Below are 26,768 nucleotides of genomic sequence, written 5' to 3'. Positions count from 1 at the left end.
TGTGAGTTCGAGGCCAGCCTGGTCTACAGAGCGAGTTCCAGGACAGCTTCCAAAACAACACAGAGAAACCCTGTCTCAAAAAAAAAAAAAAAAAAAAAAAGGCATTGGTTCTGGAAATCCTGTCAGTGTGTGGCCTGCCTTTCGTCTCAGTCAGATCCCTCAAACCAACAACACGGAGGCAATCTCTGGCTTAAGACTGCAAATAGCACCTGTCTGATTTCCTCAGGCATTTTCATAAAAGGAACATCTCTTTCCAAATACAGGTCCTCTTTACACGTCTCTGCAGTGAATACCACTTATCTGATGAGACAAAATTCACCCTGTGTCCTTGCTCCCTCTCGAGGGAACCAGTGCTGAAAGATGTCTTGTCCAGCTCCTCAGGGGGTAGCCCATCTGTCTGAGAGCATCAGACCCTGAGACTACATATATATACCCTTGTATGTGGGGGGGGGGTTGCTTGGTTAGTTGGCTTGTGATTTCATCTGTTTGCTTGTTTTTTTCCTGCTAACCTACCTCTGCTTTCTGAGGAGCCTATATTCAAACTGTTATCTCTACTGCAGAGACCTAGAATGGAGAGATGTAAACTGTATGGGTTCCGGTCTACCAGAAATCACTAGCTCCCCCAAATCCTAGTTGCAGTATTCAAATTATGTCATTTTCTACATAAAACCCCAACATCTGTCTTGAGCTGCTCAAAGGGACGACTGAAACCCACTTCCCAGAGAAAACTACCCTAAGAACCACCAGCCTAGAGTCTAGGTGAGAAAAAAAAACAGAAATAAGATCAAATAAGGCCCCGGTGAGCCCTTTTGCATGTATTACAGACAGTCACAGACAGTGTCTTTGAGACCAATCACTGCCCCAATGAGTGGCCTTCCCTTCCTCTCAGACTTTGACCAGTCTGTTCTGCAGACAACGCTAAGCCCTGAGACAACTCTGGGGACCCAGCATCTCTGCCAGTTTGGTTCTAGAGATTGAACCAGAGCCACACTCAGACTAAAAACACTCTCTTCCATTGAATTAGGTCCCCCAAGTCCCTTGCCCTTTTGTTTTAACAGCAGTGACCTTGAAGGCAGAGTAGGATTTCAGAGAGGGCTCAAGGCACTGTGAAAACCTGGAATCAGAATTCTGCCACAAGGGGGCACCCAAAGCCCAGGCAATGGGGACATGGTCTCTGCTTCCATTCACATTCTTTCTTTCTTTCTTCCTTTCTTTCTTCCTTCCATTCTTCCTTCCTTCCTTGCCAAGAGGACCTACATGATAAACTATAGACTTTGTTCCTCCCTTCTATCCCATTTCTCACAACTAAAAAGAAAGGAAGGAGCCGGGCGTTGGTGGCGCATGCCTTTAATCCCAGCACTCGGGAGGCAGAGGCAGGCGGATCTCTGTGAGTTCAAGGCCAGCCTGGTCTACAGAGCGAGTTCCAGGACAGCCTCCAAAGCCACAGAGAAACCCTGTCTTGAAAAAACAAAACAAAAAAGAAAGGAAGGAAGGAAGGAAAGAAAGAAAGAAAGAAAGAAAGAAAGAAAGAAAGAAAGAAAGGAAACTCTAACTAAGACTTTGATCCTAAGTTGGAGATGTTTACATGCTGACTGTAAACAATTATAATATTTCAAGGAATTATGATTGCTAAATGTAAACACTTGTTAGACTTACAAGAAGCATTTAAGTAGTTAGGGCTTTTTCTCATTAGAGTTAGATTCCTAGACTAGAGGTAATATGCATTTATAATCCCAGCACTGAGGGGGCTGAGACAGGAAGGTCAAGAGTTCAAGGACATCCTAGGCTATAAGTAAGTTGAGGCTAACTTTGGCTATATTGCAAGACTCTGTCTAAAAAGGTATCTGCCCTGTCATGCATCTAAATGCTTAAAAACAAAACCAAATATATTTGATGTTAAATTTAGATAAGCAATTTAAAATATTTAAGAGAATCCAATGGACTATATTTTATAATGGAGTTTAGATTGTTCAAGTTGAGTTAATAAAATTTTAATCTTAAAAAGGATAAATGGGGGCTGGAGAGATGGCTCAGAGGTTAAGAGCACTGACTTCTCTTCCAGAGGTCCTGAGTTCAATTCCCAGCAACCACATGGTGGCTCACAACCATCTATAATGAGATCTAGTGCCCCCTTCTAGCATGAAGTTGTTCATGCAGACAGTGCATAAAATAAATAAATACAATTTTTAAAAAGGATAAATGGGAGCTAAGAGTAGTGGCAAGTTATGGCGCCACTCAGGGCTACCTAGTGAGACCCTGTCTCAAAAAAAGAAAGAAAAAGAACGACGGGTCTGGAGAGGAGGCTCAGTGGGTAGGTAACTAAGCAACCTGAATCCCCAGCACACACATAGGTAGAATAGCAAGATATGTAATTTGAACTTAATAGGTATAAGGAACACTGGACCCTTTAATTGATTAATAAGCCAATATTGGCTTACAATGTCAGTAATTATCCACAGACCATTTTCTGTACGTTCTAACGTCAAAGCACACAGTCACCTGGGCATGGTGGCGTGAACCAGTGCGTTGGAGGTGGAGGCAGGAAGAGAAGCACTGGAAGGCCAGCTGGAAGGACGCAGTAAGACCTGCGGCACCAGACGGCACGGAGACCTTTGTGGTGATACTTTGCTTATGATCTAACAAATAAAGCTTTCCTGAAGATCAGAGAAGCCAAGTTAACCACATTAGGCAGCCATAGAGGCCAGGCAGTGGTGGCGCACGCCTTTAATCCCGGCAACCACACAGTTAACCATAGAAGTTATGGCAGTGGTGGCACTAGAGAGGAAGAGAAGGCAGGTGGGGCAGGAGGGCAGGGCAGTCTCCATGAGGACGGGATCAACCCTTTCCGTCTTAGCAGTGGTAGAGGTGAGAACTCTCCAGTGGCTTCATTGCTTCTCTGATCTTCAGCTTTCCCCCTAACATCTGTCTCTGGGTTTTTATTATTTGTGCTACAGACCTTGTCTTAAAAATAAAAATAAAATAATTGGGCTGGAGAGATGGCTCAGCAGTTAAGAGCACTGGGACTCTTCCAGAGGATCTGAGTTCAGTTCCCAGCACCTATGTGGAGGTCATAACTGTAACTCCAGTTCCAGGGGATCTGACACCCTCACCCCAATGCACAAAAATAAAATTAAATAAATTATATTTATTTTTAAAAATCAGTACACACTCATACCACCCTACCTCTTATTCCAGCCCCTTGACAGTCTTTCACATTCTTTGGCATGGATGTGCTTATGGTTTCTCAGCCCTGGTAGTCTTCACACTGACTATCCTGAGGTCTCCTGGGGTCTCCACACAGCTGACCCTGGGGTCTCCACACAGCTGACCCTGGGGTCTCCACACTGCTGACCCTGGGGTCTCCACACAGCTGACCCTGGGGTCTCCACACTGCTGATCCTGGGGTCTCCACACTGCTGATCCTGGGGTCTCCACACTGCTGATCCTGGGGTCTCCACACTGCTGATCCTGGGGTCTCCACACTGCTGATCCTGGGGTCTCCACACAGCTGACCCTGGGGTCTCCACACTGCTGATCCTGGGGTCTCCACACTGCTGACCCTGGGGTCTCCACACTGCTGATCCTGGGATCTCCACACAGCTGATCCTGAAGTTACCTCTTTACTACTCCGAACTCTAGGAAAGGTGATAGTCTGTCCCATCTGCCTACTGTCTACCTTGTCCTCCTTCATTGTTTACTATTCCCTTCCATTCCAAGTGCTCTACCTCAGGAACCCTGAGGTCTCACACTGCTCTCGGCCCCGGTGAAGAAGGCAGGAGCTGGTGACTAACGTTCCAGTGCACATTTGCCAGCACTGCACCCTGTACTGCTCATTACCTGACACTTGCTCACATTGCCCTACGAGGCAAGCGTCAGCACCCATCCACCCATCCTCCAGTCCACCCACCCACTCATCCTTCCCAACCTAACCCTACCCGGTACAGCAGAGACAGACTCATTCACAGATCTTAAGCAGTAAGTCCCACGAACAAGTGATGGAGCCACGGGATGGTCTCAGGGTAGGGCAAACATTTACCTCAAATGGTCCAGTACTCATTCAGATCTTTGCCGTCTCACTGATCCTTGGGTCTCCCCAGGACTCCCTCTTCAGCCTCCTCTGGCCTCCCCTTGCCAGTGTCTATCATTCTCAACATTCCTCTCTAGGCAATATGCTCATGAAAGCGCCAACCCTGACCTTACTTTTATGTAAAAGAGAAGAGTTAGGTATCAGTGTTGACATCAGCAAGGGCTTGAATGAGCATACCTCCAGTCAGTACAACCAAAGGCTGGTAACACAAAAGGTGACAGTAGCCAGGTATGGTGGCACACACCTCTACGTCAGCACTTGGACCATCCTCAGCTCTACACATTAAGTTTGAGGTCAGCCTACCTTATGTAAGTTCCTATCTCAAAACAAAAAAAATAAGAAAAAAGATTAAAGAAAAATCACCACGACCCTTGCCCCCTATGGGAGTACTTGTCCCTTCAGAGGAGCTAGCCAAAATCCTGCAGGAATGAAGAGTCAGGGGAGGCAGACCACAAGCTCACACTTCCGCCCAAGGAGCCACCAGAACACCAGAAGTGATGGCAGTGTGGGAACAATTAGTCAGCCACGTTCCCCTTCATGTCACAGGATCTAATTCTCCACCTGTGACTTCAGATAAGTTACATGACACACCCCAGCAACAGCACCCAGGCTGTCATGGCAACACACCTACACCCCTCGCTGTCATCCTGCGCTACAGAGAAAACATTTGCTTCTTCAAAGGCCACATGCAGCCAAGCCCCATGGCATTCACCTGCCATCTCAGCACTTGGGAGGGAGAGGCGAGGAATTAAAGGTCATACTGCCAGCCTGGGGCTAGCTGAGACTGCAGGAGACCCCAAGTAAATAAATAAATAAGCAACATAAGCAAAAGATAGCAAAAACAAAATTAGCTGGATACAGTGTCATATTTATAGTCTTAGTATGTAGAACATAGAGGTGGGAGAATCGGGTGTTCAAGGTTATTCTTATCAATCTGAAGACATCCTGGACTACATAAGACACTGTCTTTAAAACGAATGAATGAATGAATGGATGGATGGATGGATGGATGGATGGATGGATGGATGGATGGATGAGTGAAATAGAACCAGGGATCCAACAACACAGTGGTGCACGACTTGAATCCTAGTACTCGGGAGGCAGAAAAAGGGGGATCCCTGTGAGTTCAAGGACAACCTGATCTACAAAGGACAGCCAGGGATCTGTTACACAGAGCAACTCTATCTCCAAAAATCAAACCAAAATAAAACTAGGGAGAAAATTCCAGTTACGATAGCATTAGAAAGATTAAAACCTTACCAAGAAACTAAGAAAGCAAACTGTAAGACTTATACAGTGAAAATCACAAAGCATTTAAAGGCATTAGTCAGGGCTAAACAAGTCAGAAGATTTGGGTGTCCATGGATTGAAAGACCTGATAGTGTTATAATGGTGATACCGCCAAGTTCCACCTGTGTATCCAAGACAATGCCTATGAAAATTCCAGTCGCCCCTTTTTGCAGAAATTAAGCTGATCCTAAAATTCACATGGCAATTCAAAAGGCACAAAATAGCCAAAAATATTTTTGGAGAGCCCAAAAAAGGTGGCTCAGCAGATAAAAGCATTAGTCCCCAAGCCTGACAACCTGAGTTTGGTCCCTGGAACCCACAGCAGTGGAAAGAGAGCACCAGCCTGTGCACGGTGTGCTGTGGCCTCCACAGGTGTCCACGATACACCCACACCCAAACGAACCAACACAACAACGTGAAAACAGTATTTCAGAGAAGGACAAAAGCAGATGACTCATACTTTCTAGTTTCTTTTTTCTTTTGAGAAAGATCTCGCTATAGCCCAGGCCGAACCTCAGATTACAGTAATCCTCCTGCCTCAGCCTCCTAACTGCCAGGATTATATAGGCATGCACTACCACCCAGTTTCTACTTCATGATATCAAAACTTACTGTAAAACTATGGTAACCAGAACTGTAGGACCGACAGAAAGATATACATAGATTAATGGAATAAAACCGAGAGTCCAGAAGTCGAACCGTATCAACTGATTTCTGTGAGGGTACCAAGACTACTCTGTGTGAAAAGAATAGTTTTTTCTGACTTGAGGCACTGAGCAATGGAATGAAGGTAGACTTCTACCTAAGATGTTATTTTTAAAAACTTCTTAAAAACCTCACTTGAGGGTGTCACAGAAGTAGAGCACTTGCCTAACATGTATGAAACCACAGGTTCAATCCCCAGCATTTAAGTAAGAGGAAATTAACTCAAAATAGATCCAATAGTGAAATACAAGAATTAAAGCCATAAAACCATTAGAAGGAGACAGATGACAACCTCAGTGGCCTTGGATTGGGTGAGGGTTTCTTAAGTGCATCACCAAAAGCATAAGCAACAAAAGAAAAAATAGAAATTCAAGATTTAAAACCTTCAGGCATCACATGAGAAAGAGGACAGGAAGGGGACAGAGAGAACTGAATGGTAGGAAATATTAATTAGGGGTGTGTTGTTATTGTTGTTGTTATTAATTCATTTGTTTTTATTTAACATGCATTCATGTTTTTCCTGCATCTATGTCTGTGTAAAGGTATTAGATTCCCTGGAACTGGAGTCACAGACAGTTGTGAGCTGCCATGTGAGTGCTGGGAACTGAACTCAGGACCTCTAGAAGAGCAGCCAGTGCTCTTAACCACTGAGCCATCTCTCCAGCCCAACTTTTGCATTTTTTCCCTCTGAGGCAGAGTTTCTCTGGAGGTTGTCCTGAAACTCACTCTGTAGACCAGGGTGACCTCGAACTCAGAGAGATCCTCCTGCCTCTGCCTCCCAAGTACTGGCATTACAGGTATGCACCACCACCACCTAGCTTTAAATTTTATTTTTATTTATGTGTGTCAGTGTGTGCCTACTTGTTTATATGTGCCCCACATACATGCAGTGCCCATAGAGACGCCAGATCCCTTGGAACTGGAGTGACAGTGGTTGGGAGCCATCTCTTGTGGGTGCTGAGAACTGAGCCAAGGCCCTCTGCAAGAGTGGCAAACCCTGACTGCTGAGTCCCTCCCTCCAGCCCCCACAGAACAACTTTAGAGAGTCAGTCCTCTCTGCCTTGCACAGTCGATCTCTCACTGTTTCTGCTACTCTGTGTGCTCCGGGCCGCTGGCTGTGAGCATCCTGGGAATTCTTGTCTCTTCTGCCCTCTCACCCACAGGAGTGCTGGGGTTACAGCTGTGCACAGAGATCAGGCATCTCCCCATGGGCTCCAGGGCTTGAGGTCTGCTGCTTATCAGGTTTGTCCTAAGCCATTTCTCCAGCCACAGAAAAAGATACTTCTAAGTTGAATAGCCAATAAGGATTTAGGACCTAGAATACATTAAGGGGGGAAAAATCTCCTTGTCACTCAGTAATGAAAAGGACAAATAATCAAATTTAAATAAAAAAATTCAAGAAACTTTTTTCAGAAATATATGTAAACAGCCAGTAAGTACTTAGAAATATGCACATTATTAGTCTCCCAGAAAAGCAAATCAAACCCAAACTGACATTCCACATATGCTAAGTAGGAAAGCTATAGTTTTTTGCTTGTTTTGTTGTTTTACTTTTGTGTGAGTGATGTGTATGTAAACCTGCTTGTGTGGTGGATGGGGTTCACATGCGTGTGGCAGCCTGAGGTTAATGTCTAGAATCACCCTCAATTATTCTTCCACGTAGCTTGTAGTCAGGGTGTCTGACTCAAACCCAGAACTCAGCAAGAGAGCTAGTCTTGCTAGCCAGCTTGCTCCAGGGATCCGTGTCTCCGCCTTCTAAGGCTGGGATTATACCTGGTATTGACATGGGTGCTGGGGATGCAAACTCACGTCCACACCCTTGTATGCAAGCACTTCAACCGTCTCCCCAGCCCCACCCCCTAGACGTTTTGAGTGACACAGATTAACATGTTCGCAAACACACAGAGAAAAATGGAGCTCTTGTGTACCGATAGTGAGGGTGTAAAACGTCTCGGCTGCTGTGGAAAACACAGTTACATATGTGTGATATTTAAAAACGTCAACTTGACAGGATGCGAAATCACCCATGAACAAGCCCTTTAAGTATGATCCCGAATGGGTTTCTAGATTGGGTTAGCTGGGGTAGGAAGACCAATCCTAACTGCGGGTGACATCATGTCATGCTCTAGGTTACTGGAACAGAAAGGCAAACAAACAAAGCAAGAGGAACGACAGCTCTCAGCTCCCCCAGCTTCTCCTCCGAGACGGACTGCACCCTCTGGGACGAGCCAAAATAAACTGTTCCTTCCTTAAGCTAATTTTGAAAAGCATTTGATCAAAGCAATAAGAAAATATCATGAAGTGAACCGATCCAAGAAAAACAAAACAAAAATTGGCATGGTGGCACACACCTTTAATCCTAGCACTCTGGAGACAGAGGCAGGTGAATCCCTGTGAGTTCGAGACCAGCTTGGTCTACAAAGCAGGACTACACAGAGAAACCCTGTCTCAGAGCAGGGGGAGTGAGGGGTGGGGGGTGTACCACCATTGTTATAAACCCGACCGCCTTTGAAACATGGAAGTGTCTGCGCTCTAACAAGCCAAACCCTAACTATTGGAAACAGATTTCAGTGTGCCATCCTGGTGGGAGTTTAGGAGACCAGAATGCCCAAAGAAATCCAGACAATGGAGGGAGGCCACACTCCTGAGGTTCCAGAGGTGAGCAAAGGCTTTTTCAGAAACGGAGGCTGGAGTCTACTTAGACTGCATTGTGGCAAAGAATCTGGCTATAGTCTACCCATGACTTGAGAACGTGAGTGAGGCTGAATTGAAAAGTAGTGGACTAATCTGTTTGACAGAGGAAATGTCAAAACAGGGTACCGTTCAAACTGTGTCATGGTTATTGCTTACTGACCTTACCTAGTAAAGGGGAGGAGGGAGAGGGACAACCCTTGTACCGTGGAGCATAGAAGATTAGGTGTCACTCATCTAAGGCTCCACCCTGCGAAAATTCACTGGAGCAGTGAAAGCCTAAACTAAGAATGCAGCTGAAGGGGCTCCCTGTCCCCAAAGACCCGTTAGGGAAATGTCTCCCCAGGTTTACACACAGACACTGGTGGGCACAGTGGTCCAATGCAGCTGAAGGGGCTCCCTGTCCCCAAGAGACCCGTTAGGGAAATGTCTCCCCAGGTTTACACACAGACGCTCGTGGGCACAGTGGTCCAATGCAGCTGAAGGGCTCCCTGTCCCCAAGAGACCCGTTAGGGAAATGTCTCCCCAGGTTTACACACAGACACTGGTGGGCACAGTGGTCCAATGCAGCTGAAGGGGCTCCCTGTCCCCAAGAACCGTTAGGGAAATGTCTCCCCAGGTTTACACACAGATGCTTGTGGGCACAGTGGTCCAATGCACCTGAAGGGGTTCCCTGTCCCCAAGAGACCCGTTAGGGAAATGTCTCCCCAGGTTTACACACAGACGCTGGTGGGCACAGTGGTCCAATGAGACCAGGCTATACCTTGAGCTGGCAGCAGCACAACTTGGCAGTGTCATCCACATCCATGCCTGGCATGGAACGTGCCAGAGTGAAGGGACTGGAGAGGCTTGCACCAGGGCTCCAGAGAGCCACTGAGGACAAGCAATGTGTGTCAGGGTTAGAGTCCCAACTAGGAGGCTCTGAGAGGCCATCAGGTGAAGCTGTGAGGCTGAAGCCCACACTGCAGTTGAGACCCCAGGATGTTGAGCATGCCAACACTATGAGACACCTGCTGATGAAAGCCATGATGTGACCAGAGTCTTGGCGTCAGAGCCTGAGCTTCGGTAACCTTAACGATCTGGATCAGGGCACCTGCTCAGTAGGACAATTAAACAGATAAGTTGTATTGAGAAGCAGAAAATCAGGTTTACTCAAAGAGGTCCAGTGACTCCAGACTCCATCTTCCTGAGAGGAGACGTAGGCTTATTTCTTTTTACATTGCATTTGTTTGTCACACACACACACACACACACACACACACACACACACACACACACACACGAGTGCATGCGCATGTGCGGCAGAATGCATGTGGAGGTCAGAGGACATCTTACAGGTTTTCTCCTTCTACTTTGTGGGTCCCCAGTATCCATCTCAAATTGTCACACTTGGTGGCAAGCACCTTTACCCACTGAGCAATCTCACCACAGGAAGTGCTCTCAACAATGAGCCATCTCCCCAGTCCTAAAGTAGCCATTTAAAAAACTTGAACACACACACAGATACAGAAACAAACATTGACCTAATTTTCTAAGTAGCTAATGTCTTAAAGAGAAAAGAGCAGGAAGCACAAGCAATTATCTTAGTAAAACACAGAGACGTGTGTACACTTTCCCCTGGGAGTCTGCTGCCCAGTGGTTGCAAACGGCAGCCTCCTTGGTAGTGTATGCAGACTGTTGTCTATACGGGCTGCCCTAAGAGGCCTTAGAGACAATTTTCTGGTGGTCATTGAGTCTCTGATCTCAATGCTGTCCCCAGTCTAAGCTCCAGACAAGTGTTCATGGTGCCTTTGGGAAGCCCCAGGGCACAGTGGCCAGGGTTCACACTGGCCAGGTCATCATGTCCATCCGCACCAGACTGCAGAATAAGGACACGATTGAGGCTCTTCAGAGAGACACGTTCAAGTTCCCTGGCCTCCAAATGACCACATCTCAAAGAAGCAGGACTTCACCATTTAATGCAGATGAATGTGACCATGTAGCCGCTGAGAAGCGGTTCATTCCTGATGGCTGTGGGGCCAAATATATCCCCACTCAGTTCCCTGGACAAGTGGCAGGCCCCACATTCTTGAGGGCTTCAACAGTGCTCTCCTGTCCCCTGTTAAGTAATAAATCTCATATACAATCTAAAAAAAATAAGATGTTAGAATGTAAGTCTCATAACACTAGTTACAAAAAAAAAAAAAAAAGCAAAAACCTGTTAGTTATCCAAGTAGCAAAGTTAGTCCATCTGAACATTAACAAAATATGTGGATATTTCATACGAGGACAAGGCCCAGAAATCATCCAAAAGTATCTCAACACACAGGTTAATCAACTTTTAAATGCTTGTCTTGAACTTGCCTGGCAAGCATTTTTGGACAATCTGCTCATGACTGAGTATGAGCGATAGGCAGTTCCTCCGTGCCCACGAGGCTCTGACGGGTCTGTCTTCCTTCCGGCAATGTTCCCTTTTTCCTGTCTCTGCTTTCAGATGCTGTCTCAGTAGCTTTTTCTGGTGCTTTGGGCCCCTTACTCTTCCGCTAAAGGCCCCTCCCTGCCCTGTGGAAACACATGTGCCATGTGGCTGGCTGCCTGTCTGCCATGTGGTCAACCTCTACATCAGCGTAACTGAGACCGAACGACTCTCTGTTTCCTATGTCCCTTCTCTAGGCTGTTACCAAGATTTACACCTCTCTTGCTCTGGGTGTTTTATTTTAAACTCTTAATAAAACTGCTCTGGAACTTAAAATAATGTGTTTAAGTAAGATGTTAGTTATCCTTCATGCAAATCCAGTAACAAGATTTTCTCAGGCTCAGTTTCCAGAATTACCATTGGAGAGCATCAGACTGTCACACCCTTCCCCACTTGGGTGGTTACGAATAAGCTGATCACATCAGACTGAGGCGGAACTCCCACCAGTGGAAGGAGACACAGTTACCGCCAGCTCTGGGATAAAAGTTCATGGAACTTCCCACCCTGGTGAGCTTGCCTGTTAGGTTGAGGTACTGCACATCTTTTGAAAAACTTTATAAAGTTGCCTTGCCGTGTTACTTTGGTTTGCGCATGCGTCACTTACTCTTTTCCAACAGACACAGTTCCAGAAGCCTGGCTGAGGTAACGTCCCAGCTAGCCAGGTTTGGGTTTTGGTTCTTTTCAGTCTCAAATTTTACAGTTGACTATTAAACTTTTGTATTTTAATTAACCTTTTTTTTTTCTTTTCCCAAAGGAAGAGTGAAAGAAAAATGAGCTAGAAGCGGAGTTCTCCATCAGCACTCAGAGCGCGTACCCCTTTGCAGCTGTGTCTCCCACAGAGCTGACTCTGCCCACTAGCCACAGGCTGCCAGGCTCCAAGCTGTCAGGGGTTATCTGTGGCACCCCACACGGTGACCACACATTAACTAACAGGGCCTCCTCTTTTCCTACTTTCTTTGGAAGTCCTACATTCCTTTTTCAAATGCAAAACTCCATCCCTTCCCCTTGGCTGCCCAGGAAGCAGAGACAGCCTTTTTGCAGGCCCGTACTATGGATGACTCGCCAACCATGTGATACACCTCCTCTCTCCCCAAGAAAACTGAAAGAAACCTCCATTCTTCTACCTGGGCCTGAGTATTCCTCAGAGCGCCCCATCCCCCGCCCCCATGCTATCTGCCTGGCACTGGGGCTTGAATTCTCCTCAGAACCCTTGCCATGTTTCCCCTGTGGCATTCACATATCTCCTGACAAACCCCTTACCCAAAAGACGTCTCTGTGTTCCCTTGAGCCCCAAACCCAAGACTTCTCACTGTATGTATTAATAGAGCCTCCAAATCATTCATAAACTTGTCTGTAAAAAAAATCATGAATACACATACACACATTTCAAACTGAGCATGCCAAGAATAGAAATTTTAGTATTCAATGAGTTTAAACATATCCAAGAGGCTGGAGAGATGGCTGGTTGGTTAACAATGTTTGCTGCTCTTAGAGGACCCAAGTTCTGCACTCAGCACCCATACAGGGCACCACAAACCTCTGTCTTCAGTTCCAGGGGATCCAATGCCCTCTTCTGACCTCCATGGGCACCCATACACCCATGCCATGAGTGCATGTGTGCATGTGAACACACACACACACACACACACACACACGTAAATAAAAATAATTATTTTTAAAAACTGAAGTGACCAGAGGTTTGCAGCTCAGTTGTTTTCAGAAATTCTAGGAACAAATTAGTTTTTTTGCCCCATGCAAATTAATTAACTATCCTAAGTTTACAAAAGGTAAGTCAACTAGAGTTCTCCCTAGGGAGCATCAGGATGGTACAAATGTATTGTTTACATGGTTACGAAAATCACAACAGAGATCGCAACACCCTTCTTTCTCTGTCTCAAATGGCTCAACAGAACTCCAAGGGCTCAACAGAGCACAGCCCCAGAAAACCAATATTGTGCCCAAATTCTGAACCTCAAAATCACCAAGAGGCCCATTTCGATGCAAAAGCAGAGTCTTTTATAGTAGTTGTTTAACGAGCTAACACATTAGCTCGGGCCCTGCACCCATTCACCTTGGCAGATGGCTGGAGAAAAGACCCTGAGAACCTGCAAGGCGGAGATCTTAAAGGGAAGCATAAGGGGAGTGTCTAGGGGTATGAAACAGTCTCAGGATTGGTGCGCTTCCAGGTTTGGACAATCTGCCCTGTGTTGAGTGGTCAACTGGTTGTTATGGCTCATAGGCCCTCCCAGGACAGTTGCTATGCTCTGAACGTCACTGCTGTGCACACCCAGAGCCAGAAAGCACAGCCCCACCAGCTAACTTCTGATTGGTTCCTTGCCATGAGGAGGGCATCTGTGGCAAGGTCATGTAAGCACATGCTCGTCTGTCATGGCTGCTAAAACGGGGCGCTGGTCACTTCACCAACACATCTCAACCTTCCTGTAATATGGTAGGTGCCCAAATATCTCAAGAGGACTCCTGAGTTACTCAAAAGGGCTGCCAAAATAACCAGGACAGTCATACACAGAGCACAGTAGCCCAAATAGCTCAGCAAAACCTCAGTGATACAGAACTCCCAAAGACAAAGCCAGTCACCAAAAACCAGTTACTGAAATGGTACAGAAAAAAAAACTCAAAGGGGACCCCAAACTACAAGAAGACACCCTACTGGGGAGAAGCTTACCAAAGGTCAAGGTTTCTTGGGCATCCAGAAGAAAATCCGGACACCTGTTTCTCTGCTTTACCAAATAGAGGGGAAAGAAGCTGATAGCAAATGAAGTGGGAATGTGAGAAAAATCCCTGAAATAAGATAGTTCCAGAAGCTGTGTGGGACTAGTTTGTGCTTCTTCTCTGTCTGGTGTCAAGTGGCAAATGCCCAAAATATCTTTTCTCCTGGTTATGGCTAATCAGAGCCTAAGCCATGACAGCCCTAATAACCTAGGTTTGGCCACCTATCCCCAAAATGCCAATGAAAGAGACAGGTGACAGCAAAACACATTAGGGAGAAGAGCAAAGGTTTCCGGGGACACCCAAGACTATTTTGTGGTCCTGATGTATAGAAGCAAGGTCCTACTCAAGATGTCCCATCCATCCCTGACAAATCATCGTCTCCATCTCCCCTGCAAGGCAGTCTGATGGGTTGTCAGAATTGTGTGAGATCTCTTTCCCAGAAAAACATTCCTGCTCTGGATAACACCAGGATTCAGTCTTCCTTCTCAGGCATGAAATTCATGGGAAATTCCAACTACTTGGGGGGCCATTGTTAATAGTTCAATCATCAAAACGAGAGGCAAAGTGTTAGTCTCTTCTTTAGAATATGTTCGCTCATATCAAGAAGGCTGCACAGACATGAGGAGGGGCTGGATCAAGAGGCCATGAGTGCTACAAGCACTGGAGGTAGGAGGAGGCTATGCAAGCCATTTGGAGGCTCATGAACTCCTGTTGCCAGGTATAGAGATGCAAGAGTAGGTGTCTGCATGCTGAGCTTCGTCTTGCTTTGGTCTGATCATTTCTTGCTAAGTCCCCATTCCCCTTTTTGAAGTGGAATATTCATTATGTGCTACGTATGCTGGAGTTTGTAACTGTATTATTATTATTATTATTATTATTATTATTATACAGGAGTTCACAGTTCAAAGATTTTGGACTTTTGAAAAGTTTTGGGATTCTTACAGACTATGAGACATTTAGTGATGCATTGAAATTTACCTTATAAATGGTTTTGTGGTTATGGGGACAAAGATGAAAGGTTATGGCTTAAAAGTGATATATCTGGGGGTCATTTTGTCTCAAGGGATGGACTTGCAATGGTCAATATTTACTTGATAAGGTCTAGAACTCCCTGAAGAGGAAAATCTCTGCACATGTTATCGAGAGAGTTTTTAGATCGGATTAACTGAGGTAGTGTGGTGGTTTGAGAATGTCCCCCATAGGCTTAGGTGTTGGAATACTTGATCTCCAGTAGGTGGTGCTGTTTCCGGAGTGCTAAGAGGTGTGGCCTTGCTAAAGGAAGCATGTCACCGTTGAGGGGGCAGGCTTTGAGGTTTAAAAGCTGCAGGGTATTTCCAGTAGCCCCCATATCCTGACTGCAGTTCATGACATAAGTCCTTGGGTCTCACCTTCCAACTCTGGCTGCCATGTCTGCTGCCTGCTGCCATACTGTCTCTGCCCTTATGGCCCTCTGGACCCATAACCCCCAATAAATCCTTCTGTCTATAAGTTACCTTGGTCATGGTGTTTTATCACAGCAATAGAAAAGCAATTAATACAGATAGGGAGACCATCTGTAAATGTAGGTGGTAACATCCCATGGGCTGGGGTCCTGGAACTAACAAGAGGGCACCTCCTAGAACTCTTGGGAAAGGGTCTAGGCCCTGCCCTATATGAAATGACACACTATGGACACCCCCATGGAGGGCCTCACCCTCCCTGGAGAAATGAGAGGATAATGGGGGGGGTGGGGAGAGGAAGGCACGGGAGGAAGGGAGGGAATGGGAGAGGGACCTGGAACTGACTTGTGAAGCAACCTTGATTCTTATCTAAATTTAAACTGGAAAATAAAATTTAAAAAAAAAAGAGGGCACCTCCTTGTTTCCTGACAGCACATGCAGTGTGACCAGCCATTGTCTCTGTCACCATACGTGAATCCTCTTAAACTATAAGCCCTTCTTCTCTTAAGTTGCTATTGTTAAGTATTTGATGTTGGCAATGAAAAAAGTGACTCACACACTTTATGAGGCAGCAATTCCATTAGTGGGTATAGACTCAAGAGAGTTAAAAACAAGTTCACACAAAAACTTGTTCGTGAATGAATGTGCATAGCATTATGGTTTCCTTTTTCAAGCATTTTTGTTTGGCAGTACAGAGATTGAACGTGGGACCTCAGATATGCTAGGTATCATGGTTAGTTTCTGTCAACTTGACACAAACTTAGACAAACATGGGAAAAGGAAATTCAACTAAAGAATTGCTTCTATCAGTTTGGCCTGTGGGTGTGGACATTTTCTTAACTGATATAGAGGGGCCTAGCCCACTGAAGAAGACAGTGTGCCTGTGCCGGTGGCCTGGGCTGTATGAGAAAGGTAGTTGAACTAGCCCTGGGAAGCAAGCCAGCAAGCAGTGTTGTCCCTGGTCTTTGCTTCAGTTCCTGCCTGAACTTCCTCCCATGGTTCCCTCTCCAACCCCACGCTGCTTTTTGTCACGGTGTTTATCACAGCACAGAAAACAAACGAGGACATGAAGAAATCATTCAATCACTGGCACAAAGCCCTAGGCCTTTGGTAGTATTATGGGTAAACAAAATTAAGTATCCACACAATGGAATATTATTCATGCATATAAAGGAATGAGTTCTGAGACTGAACCCAGGGCCCAAAGCACATAAGGTAAGTTCTCCCAAGCTACATCCTTGGACCATTTGCCTAGCAAATATAAGGCTCTAGGCTCTCTGGCAATACCACACACACACACACACCATATATTCACACAAACACATACACATAGACATACATACACCACACATATATACACACACCATACATACAAACATACATGCAAACCACACACATTACACACACACATCACATATTCACACACACATACACCACACATATGTGCACTATATACCACACACATATACACACACCATACATACAAACACACACACACACCACACATTCACACAAACACACACGCATAAATACACATAGACACACACATACACCACACATATGTGCACTATATACCACACACATATACACACACCATACATACAACACACACACACACACCACACACACACACACACTTTATCTCAATAAGAAAATCAAAACGCACAGAAGAGACCTTCCCTCTGAACTGGAAGTTGGTATGGTCCTAAGGGAGGTATCAAGAGCTGAAGTAGTAGGCATCTGGGAGCCACTCAGGTCCCCACTGCCACCTAACAAAATGAGGCAGGGAATGTACCAGCCAGGCAGGGTTGAAGCCTCTTGTGGTTGCTAAAAGAGAAAAAGGAAAAGTCCATTGCCCAGTAAAGGCTTATGGCAGACCCAGGGCAGATGGCAGACACCGGAAGGCATCCACATGACTGACAGGCCCTGCTCCCTGCATCAGGACAGGACTTTGGTAGCGGAAAACCCAGAAATGGACCTTGGAATACTCAAGGTGACCCAAGGACAGAAAGACATCAGTCACAACAAAGGAGCCACAAAGAGCCTTCCCAGCATAAGAACGAGAACCAAAACAAGACAGCATTCTCCTCCAGATAAGCTGCCAGAAAGGGTTTTAATAGGAAAGTTGCGGGACACTGAGTGCTGTCACTGTGCAGATGGCAGGAGTGGGAACTGGTACAACCACTTGGAGAGGCAACTTGACAGTATCTGTCCAGGAGAGGTGCACAGCCTGTGATGCAGCAAGTCCTGGGCCTAGTGTGCATTGCAGACACACCCCCTAGTGTGCATTGCAGACACACCCCTAGTGTGCATTGCAGACACACCCCTAGTGTGCATTGCAGACACACCCCTAGTGTGCATTGCAGACACACCCCGAGGTACGGGGGCTCGGTGTGTTTATGAACACTGCAGTAAAAGGTTGGGCGAAGCCTCAGTGTTCATGAATATGTGAACACCTAAAAAGCTTCTACCCAGAGCTGGTCGGGTGACACTCAACTGGGATCCAGCACTTGGGAAGTGGAGGCCGAGGAGTAAGAGTTCAAAGCTAGGGTCATAGCAAGTTTGAAGCCAGCCAGGCTACATGGGAGCCTATCTCAAAAAAAAAAAAAAGAAAGAAAGAGAAAAAGGAGGAGGAGGGGAAGGAGAAGGAAGGAAGGAGGAAGGAAGGAAGGAAGGAAGGGAGGGAGGGAGGGAGGGAGGAAGGAAGGGAGGAAGGGAGGAAGGAAGGAAGAGAAAGAAGTGTCTACAAATATTTTCTGACAAAATGAGTAGTTCTGGGTATAAAGCGAAATGAACTATAGGACATACAATTGAATTTCTAAAAGGAATCTAGAAGAAGAGTACATACTGTGCAGCATTCGTGAAAAATGAATACGTGTGTGTGTGTGTGTGTGTGTGTGTGTGTGTGTGTGTGTGTGTGTGAGCACAGGCATACAACAGCACAACTTTTGAAAGTGGGCTGCCTTTTTCTTCCTCGGGGCCTGGGGATCGAACTCAGGTCGTCATTGCTTTTCCGGCGAGCGCCCTTACCAGTGAAGCCATCTTACTAGCCCTGGCTGGTTCTTTCATCGGAATCTCTAGGCTTTCTTCTTTTCTACATGTTTACTTACTGATCTGCTGTTTTCTTAGGGGCGTGGGGGACCCTAAGAGTACGGAGCTTCCTGACATCCCAGGAGAGACAGTAGCTGACAATGCAGGAGGGAGGGGCAGCCACCAAGTACACTCTGCTAGAGGAAGCAGGCCTGTGGGGACCAGCTGACAGACGCTGACAGCAGAGAGGTTCTCACACCTAACTGTGACCTTCTAGCAACTTTTGGGGGGCTCAGGTTCTCCCTCCTCTATCAGATTTGACCACCTCTTCCATGATTGGTTCTATTTTTCACCCTATTTTCATGCCCACATTCAACCTATCAAGGCTCCCTATAATCTGAGTTTCAGAACAGAGTGAGTTAGAGTTCAGAGGAGAAAGCCCTTAGCACTCAAGCTAGCCTCCTGAACTCATTCCTGCCTCTGCCTCCTAGACTCCAGGCTCTCACAGATGATCTGAATTCCCGTAGCAGTTTCCAGCCCACTGGCATCCGGTCACAAACGTTTGGCCACAGACTTACTCCGAAAGGGTGGCTCTTGACTGGCACCACCCAGCTTCAAGAGCTTTGCATGTAATATTTCTGGGGTGCTAGCCTGGAACCTGGAATCACTTAAGTAGCCCATGTTGAGATCTGCTTTAAGTTGTTTTTACCCCATTTAAAGTTGTCCACCCTGGAGAAACAGCTCAGAGGTTAAGAGCACTCGATGCTTTTGCATAGGACCTGGGTTCAAGTCCCAGCACCCAGATGGCAGCTCACAACTGTCTGTAACTCCAGTTCCAGGGGATGTGGCATGCTCACACAGACATACATTAAAGCAAAGCATCAATACACATAAACCACATTTTTAAAAACCGTTGTCTGCCCTTACTGTCTATAGAGACTGACAATAAAGTAACTCTTACTTTCCCACTCCATTCTTGGAGGAGGGCTGGACAAGAACCTTGTCTCAACTGACAGTCTCAATTGAATATACAATGTGATGTCTGGCATCATTGACCCACACCTTTAGTCCCAGCACTTGGGAGGCAGAAGCAAGTGGATCTCTGTGAGTTCAAGGTCATCCCTGTCTACATGGTGAATTCCAGGCCATCCAAGGCTATAGTGAGACCTTGCCTAAATAAATAAATAAGTGAATATATTTACAGCTATACATTTAGAAATAGTTAAAATGGTGACCTTTAAGCCGGGCGTTGGTGGCGCACGCCTTTAATCCCAGCACTCAGGAGGCAGAGGCAGGAGGATCTCTGTGAGTTCGAGGCCAGCCTGGTCTACAAAGTGAGTTCCAGGACAGTCTCCAAAGCTACAGAGAAACCCTGTCTCAAAAAACCACGAAAAAAAATGGTGACCTTTATGCATATTTCGAACACAGTCAGACACAGGAGCAAGCAGGGAAGCCACACACCTCCTTCAAAGCCCTTTCTGCATTGTGAGGAATGAAGAGAGCAACACATGCGGCCTGAGTGCTGTGTATCAGGCTTTTTCTTTGGGGCCACCAACCAGCTCCCAAGTCATGACACAAAGACCCCTTACCAGTTATGAATGCCCAGCCTTCTCTTATGCTTATCCCAGTAACTCTTATAAATTAAATTATCTTTTTCTCTTGTATGTTTTGTATTGAGTCTTTTTACTTTCATTTCTTTTTTTCTCTTCTATCTATCTATCTGTCTATCTATCTTACTTTTCTGCTGCCTCCATGTCTGGCTGGCTGGTGGCTGCCCTGGCTTCTGGCCCCCCGCATGTCCCTCTCTTTCTCTCTCCTTCTGTCCTCCTCCTCTCCTGTTTTCCTCTTGAGTCTTGACTAATCCTGCTTATTCTGTCTGCCTGCCAGACCTGCCTTTCCTTTCCCTGCCTAGCTATTGGCTGTTCAGCTCTTTATTAGACCAATCAGGTGCCTTAGGCAGGCAAGGTGAAACGGCAACACACATTTACACAGTTAAGCATGTGCAGCATAGACACATGCAACACATGTTCACGCAGTTAAGATAATATTCCACAGCATAGACAAATGTAACACATCTTTATATAATTAAAATACTACTCCACAACAATGCTGCCTACGTGAAGCATGTTCAACTCAGTGAGCCGCCTCTGTCACCTTCATACACCATGGTCAGCTCCCAGGTTAACTGCTGTTCCTTCAACATCACTCTTGGGACTTGCAGTCTCAAGCACCGAGGAAGGGGAATAAAGCAGGAGTAGCTACTGAGCACCCAAACAAGCAAGGAACTTCATGGGTGCTGTTGCCCTTGACAGTTCTCACAACCCACCTGGCACAGACACTCCCGGGCAGACGAAGACTCACTTCAGAGGCTCTGGGATGGCAGAGATGACTCAGGTCGTGAACGATGTAGAGGCATTTACAGCACTCAGCTATCTGGTTCTGAAAGTCAGCCTCGCTGCCAGCCCCATGATCTCCTGGCGCAGGGGCTCCAGGGCTCCAGGCCACTCCCAGCTCCAGGTCAAGACTGCTCCCACGACAGCCACATCTTCCGCCCATCGTTTTCTCCCTTGCCTGGCATTTTTGAGGATTTGCTTTACTGGTCTTATTCTCCCCAGAGAGAATAGAGACCTCACTACTCAACGCTTAAGCCATACATGCATCAATTTACAGGAAGTCTGATCTCATAACCTAGCTTCACTTCACATCAGAATTTACTCTCCAAACCAAGCACTGCATGAAATCCTGAGTGTCAATGGCCCTAAGACAGAAAGTGAGAGAGAAAACCACAAAGAAGGCACCAAAAGATGTGACTTCAGCTCCCACAAGAATCGCCCAGAAATGCTGCACCACATTCTTTCACACAGGGGTTCAGGAAGAAAGGGACAGAAGGGTGGATATGTAGCTCCGTTAATAGATTGATCCCTAAAATGCACCCAGTGCTAGGTTTGATATTCAGCACTGCATAGATGGACTGTCGTGGTACATGCCTATCATCTTCTCTCAAAAAGAAAGAAAAATTACAACTAAAATCTGAAAGAAATGTAGACTACTCTGGAAAACAAGGGTTTATTACTTCTTCTCATGTCACTTTTGGTCATTATCTTTATCAAAGCAATAGAAAGCAAGCTAAGTGCTAATTAACGGGTATAAACATAAATGTGTCAATTAGAAGGCAGTTTGAAAACACGTCCATTTAGTGGGACAGTAGTAGGCTGTCCCGTAAGGCCTCTGACCTCCAGATGCCGTACCAGGCAAGAATTGCCTCTTGTGGAATAGGCTTCCAATCAAATCAGAAATTGTTGGTTAGCCCCATAGCTTCCATGCCACTAATACACTAGTGGACAATACCCTGCCAGGCAGGTCAATAACATAGCATTCAACAGGCACCTCTGGGCAACACCATTGGTGATGTTTCTCCCCCGGGGGCAGCATAGTGCCTTCTGGCACTGTGAAAGCTAGCCAGCAGGGAGGAAGTCTTCAGGTTAGTCCCAGCTTGGATTTTCTGAACATTTTCACTATAATACCCCCAGTTACACAAACTATACTCACACATTCGCATATTCAAATACAAATTCTATATAAATCTATAGAGATATTAAAAAGTGAGAAACATAAGGATGCGGTAACTATGGGAAAAACAATAAAGATAAAATGTTTGCTTATTTGCAATATAAAAGATCTATTTGTTGTCACTAAAATATTAATATGCAGCAACACCTTATATAATTTGAGAAAACATTAATACTAATATATTTAGTAACAGTAATGAGATTCAGTGAGTTTCATTATTTTTATTTGTTTTTATTTAATGTGCATTGGTGTTTTTTTTAATATTTTATTTATTTATTTTGTATACAGCCTTCTGCCTGCATATCAGCAGAGGGCACCAGATCTCATTATAGATGGTTGTGAGACACCATGTGGTTGCCGGGAATTGAACTCAGGACCTCTGGAAGAACCGTCAGTGTTCTTAACCACTGAGCCATCTCTCCAACCCGCATTGGTGTTTTTTGTTTTGTTTTTTGCCTGCATGTATGTCTGTGTGAGGGGTCAGATCCCCTGGAACTGGAGTTACAGACAGTTGTGAGATGTCATGCGAGTGCCGGGGATTGAACCTGGGTCCTCTGGAAGAACAGCCAGTGCTCACAACTGCTGAGCCATCTCCCCAGCCCAAAGGGTTTCATTATACTTTATGACTCTTACCACAATACTTTTTATACTGTGGTTAATAGATTTGGCTCTAAGTGTAAGTACTTGGTTTTAATGACTAGCTTAGATGAAAAAAAAAAGTACCCTTGCTGAACTGTGTAAGTCTAACTGCTTTTCAATTTCTGGGGTCAGAGGTCGGAACAGAGTCCAGTGTTTTGAGCATGTTAGATAAGAACTTTGCTACTGTGATGGATAATGCTGATTTTCAACTTGACTTGTCTGCGAAGGGGGAGCCTCCATCAGATTAGATTTGTCTGTGGGGCATTTTCTTGATTGCTAATTAATATAGAAGGGACCAGCTTACTGTGGGCAGTAAGTTCTAGGTAACTAGTTCTAGGCTGTAAAAATAAGCAGGCTGAGCAAGTCATGAGGAGCAAACCAGTAAGCAGTATTCCTCTATAATCTCTGCTTCAGTTCCGGCCCTCAGGTTCTATAAACCCTGAGTCTAAACCAGTCGCTCAATGGTAGAACCCTTGCCTAGCATGTGTGAGACCCTGACCACAGCCCCCAGCAGAGCGAAACAGGACAGGATGGGTCTCTCTTGGACTGTTCCAATCTGGGTCACTGGGCTGCAATTGGTTCTTCCTGGATACTCGGAGACTCATAGCTCTCATCTTTCATCTTCCAAATCAGCAATGCTGGGCTGAGACCTCATGCGGTCACTTCTTTTGCTCTTCTGTTTCCACGTAGAAACCACTAAGGTGCGCCCAGCATGACTGCACACATCTTTAATGCCAGTACTCGAGCGGAAGGCCAAGTGGATCTCTGGATTCCCGGCCAGCCTGGTCTACAGAGTAAGTTCAAGGACAGACACGGCTACACAGAGAAACCCTGTCTCAAAACAAACGAAAGGAAGGGAGGGAGGGAGGGAGGGAGGGAGGGAGGGAGGGAGGAGGAGGGAACCATATGATGACATTGGGTCCACCTGATGATGCGAGATAACCATCCCATCTCATGGACAAGTGATTTGCAACTTTGACTCAACAGTGATTTTAATTGACCTTTTCCATCTAACTTATTTGAGGCAAGGCATAAGCTCTGGCCTTTTCCTTCTTCCAACATGAGATTCCTGGGGGAAATTTCAGCTTCTTTTTTTTTTATTTTTTATTTTTGGTTTTTTGAGACAGGGTTTCTCTGTGTAACACTTCTGGCTGTCCTGGAACTAGTGCTTGTAGACCAGGCTGGCCTCGAACTCACAGAGATCCGCCTGCCTCTGCCTCCCGAGCGCTGGGAATAAAGGCGTGAGCCACCAACACAAATTCCAGCTTCTTAAGCACCATTTTTACAATTATTTCTGTAGACAAATAATATCTCCATTCTTTGCCAGGGGAGGGAGAAAAAAAGCATCCATACACATTAAATAAGCTATTCATTTTAAATTTTTTAAATTATTAAAAATACCTTCAAAAACATGTTCCAATAAAAGATTAGTATCTAAAATAATAATGAAAATAAAAATGATTAAAACATGAGCATAAGACTTTTTTTTTTTTTTGGTTTTTATGAGACAGGGTTTCTCTGTATTGTTTTGGGGGCTATCGGTCCAGCCCGGCCTCAAACTCACAGAGATCCACCTGCCTCTGCCTCCCGAGTGCTGGGATTAAAGGCATGCACCACCACCGCCCGGCATGAGCATAAGACTTAATAAACATTTCTCCAAAGAAGAAACACAACAGCCGGGCGTTGGTGGTGCACGCCTTTAATCCCAGCACTCGGGAGGCAGAGGCAGGCGGATCTCTGTGAGTTCGAGGCCAGCCTGGTCTACAAGAGCTAGTTCCAGGACAGCCTCCAAAAGCCTCAGAGAAACCCTGCCTCGAAAAACCAAAAAAAAAAAAAAAAAGAAGAAGAAGAAACACAAATGTCAGTAACTACATGAAGAGCTAAGGAGAGGGGAAACTGGGACATTGTTTAGTAGGTATGGAGTTTTGGTTTATCTTGTACGTATGTGTATGTGAGAGAGAGAGACAGTGTCTCAATATTTTGGCCAGAATGGTCTAGAACTCCTGAACTAAATGATCCTCCCACCTAGTCTCCTGAGGACCTGAAGTTATAGACAGACATGCATGATCATATCCAGCTTCAGAGTGCCAGTTTTATAAGGTAAAAAGAATATGGAGATGAAAGGTGATATGTTCATTTCCATGGCTGTGGCAAAATACTTGCACAAAGAACTTCAGAGGAGAAGGACTTGTGTTTGGCTCACAGTCTCAGAGATGTCAACCTGTGATTAGTGATGCCATTGTTTCCGGCCCCGTGCTGAAGAAGCACTTTATGGAAAAGGGTGTGGCAGAGTAAAACTACTCATGGCAGCTAGAAAGTGGAGACAGAGAGAGACACAGAGAGAGGAAGGAGGGGCTGAGGACGAGATATGCCCTTCAAAGACTTGACCCCAGCTAACTTTGACTTGGCCCTACTTTTCATTTAGTCATGAACTCATCAAAGAACCCCATAGATGAAGCTAGCTTACCTCCCAATAGCACCACTGCTCTGGCTAAAGCCTTTCTTTTTTTAAAAAAATTTAGGTTAGAAACAATCTTGTTTCACATGTCAATCCCAGCTCCCTCTCCCTCCCCTCTTCCCCCTCCCTCCCCACCAGGTTCCCCATGACTAAAGCCTTTCATTCATGACCCTTGGGGGATAATTCACATCAAAGCATAACTAACACTGGGGTTACTCCAGGAGAGCAGGGCAAACCCTGCTCCTTTCCTGGCCCTTGTGGAGGAGCACGTAGAGGAGGAAGGCAGCTAGACTCTAGGAATGGAAGCCTTGGGTGTGTACGCAGTTTACAGGATGTTACGTGCTCAGTGCGCTCCAAGCCTCCTGGCAGCAACTTTCTCTCTGAAGTTCCTAAATGCCAAGGTCACACCTATTCCCGTAGGGCCAACTATCAGCCACCACCCCTGTCACATCTGCCTTCAGATTTATGGTTAACGGTGAAGATATTGGAGCCTGGGAACGAGGAACCGAATTCCTCCAGTCCCAAAGTTGTCATGAAGGGCACGTGGTGGAGGGTAGTTCCCCTTGAGCAACTCTATAAATCCTAACCCCTGTGGCTCTTGGCTTGAGTGGACCCTTGAAGGCTGCAGGGAGGGGGGTGGCGGGAAGGAAGGAGGGTGGAAAAAATGAAGAGACAGGAAACTGAAGCAGAAGATAGAGAACAGATCTAACATCCCCCAGGTGTGACCACAGGGTTGTGACATTTCACCAGCAGTGCGGAAACAACTGTGAAGCCCCCAAATGAGAAGTGCGCTTGAGATAAGTCACTGGAAAGCGTGGGGGAGTTCAACGGTCCATACCTCTCAAGTGCAGACTCCAAGATCCTCAACTCAGACTTCCCAGAGGCTTAAGGTAGCCCACAAAGGAGTCCACCTTTAATCCCAAGTACACTAGGCCATGAGGGCGGATGGTTCAGGTGCCTGAGCACATCAGTGACCAACCCATCCAGAAGCAGGGAGGAAGGTTAGGGGAATTAAGTCAAGCAGGAGAGTTGGCAAGGGTCTTGACGGGCAGTAGGTCATATCTGTGTCACAGGCTGGAAGGATAAAAACGGGATTCGGTCAAGGAGGGTTGGCAAAGGTCCCATAGGCAGTGGGTCATATCTGTGTCATGGGCTGGCATTAAGAGAAAAGGAAATCTGGCTGGAGGGACAGTTCAGCAGGAAAGCACAAGGACCTGAATTTGATCTCCAAAACCCATGTTTTTCAAAAAGGGTGTGTATGGCGGCATGCATTTATCTCATCTCAGGGGAGTGGGTAAAGGAAGAGCCAAGGTTTGTTGGTTTGCTGGTCGGCCAGCCTCCTCTACTGGTCAGTGAGCTTGAGGAATGAAACCAAGGCTCTCTCCTGACCTCTACACATATGCATATATATGTGTATCCTCATACACATGAGTACCTGTACACATACATGCACACACACAAGGATTACAGGGTGATTTTACAGCTCAGAAAAGGACGCAGAAGACACAGGGCTAACTCTTGACCCTTAACTATAAGCAATGCTGGGAAGAGTTTGTGTGGTCATAAAAGCTAACCTGGGTTACACCAGCCTGGCTGCCGTCATGGCTCCTCCCTCTGGACATGCAATAGTTTCGCTGCATGTGTGTTGTATGAGGGGTGGGGATATAGCTCAGA

General features: G+C 45.9%; 1 non-coding gene across 1 annotated transcript; it reads left to right on the top strand.

Annotated features, from left to right (window-relative positions):
• Window positions 1–10,357: 10,357 nt before the first annotated feature.
• On the top strand, window positions 10,358–10,490 carry LOC121137339. Its single transcript, XR_005874593.1, has one exon. It is a non-coding gene; the product is annotated as a small nucleolar RNA SNORA70 (small nucleolar RNA).
• The last annotated feature ends 16,278 nt before the right edge of the window (window positions 10,491–26,768 follow it).

This window comes from Mesocricetus auratus, unplaced genomic scaffold, assembly GCF_017639785.1.
Source record: "Mesocricetus auratus isolate SY011 unplaced genomic scaffold, BCM_Maur_2.0 Super-Scaffold_100676, whole genome shotgun sequence".
In the NCBI taxonomy this organism is placed as follows: Eukaryota; Metazoa; Chordata; class Mammalia; order Rodentia; family Cricetidae; genus Mesocricetus; species Mesocricetus auratus.
The sequence above is the reverse complement of the archived record's forward strand: the minus strand, read 5'-3'. Positions and strand labels throughout refer to the sequence as shown.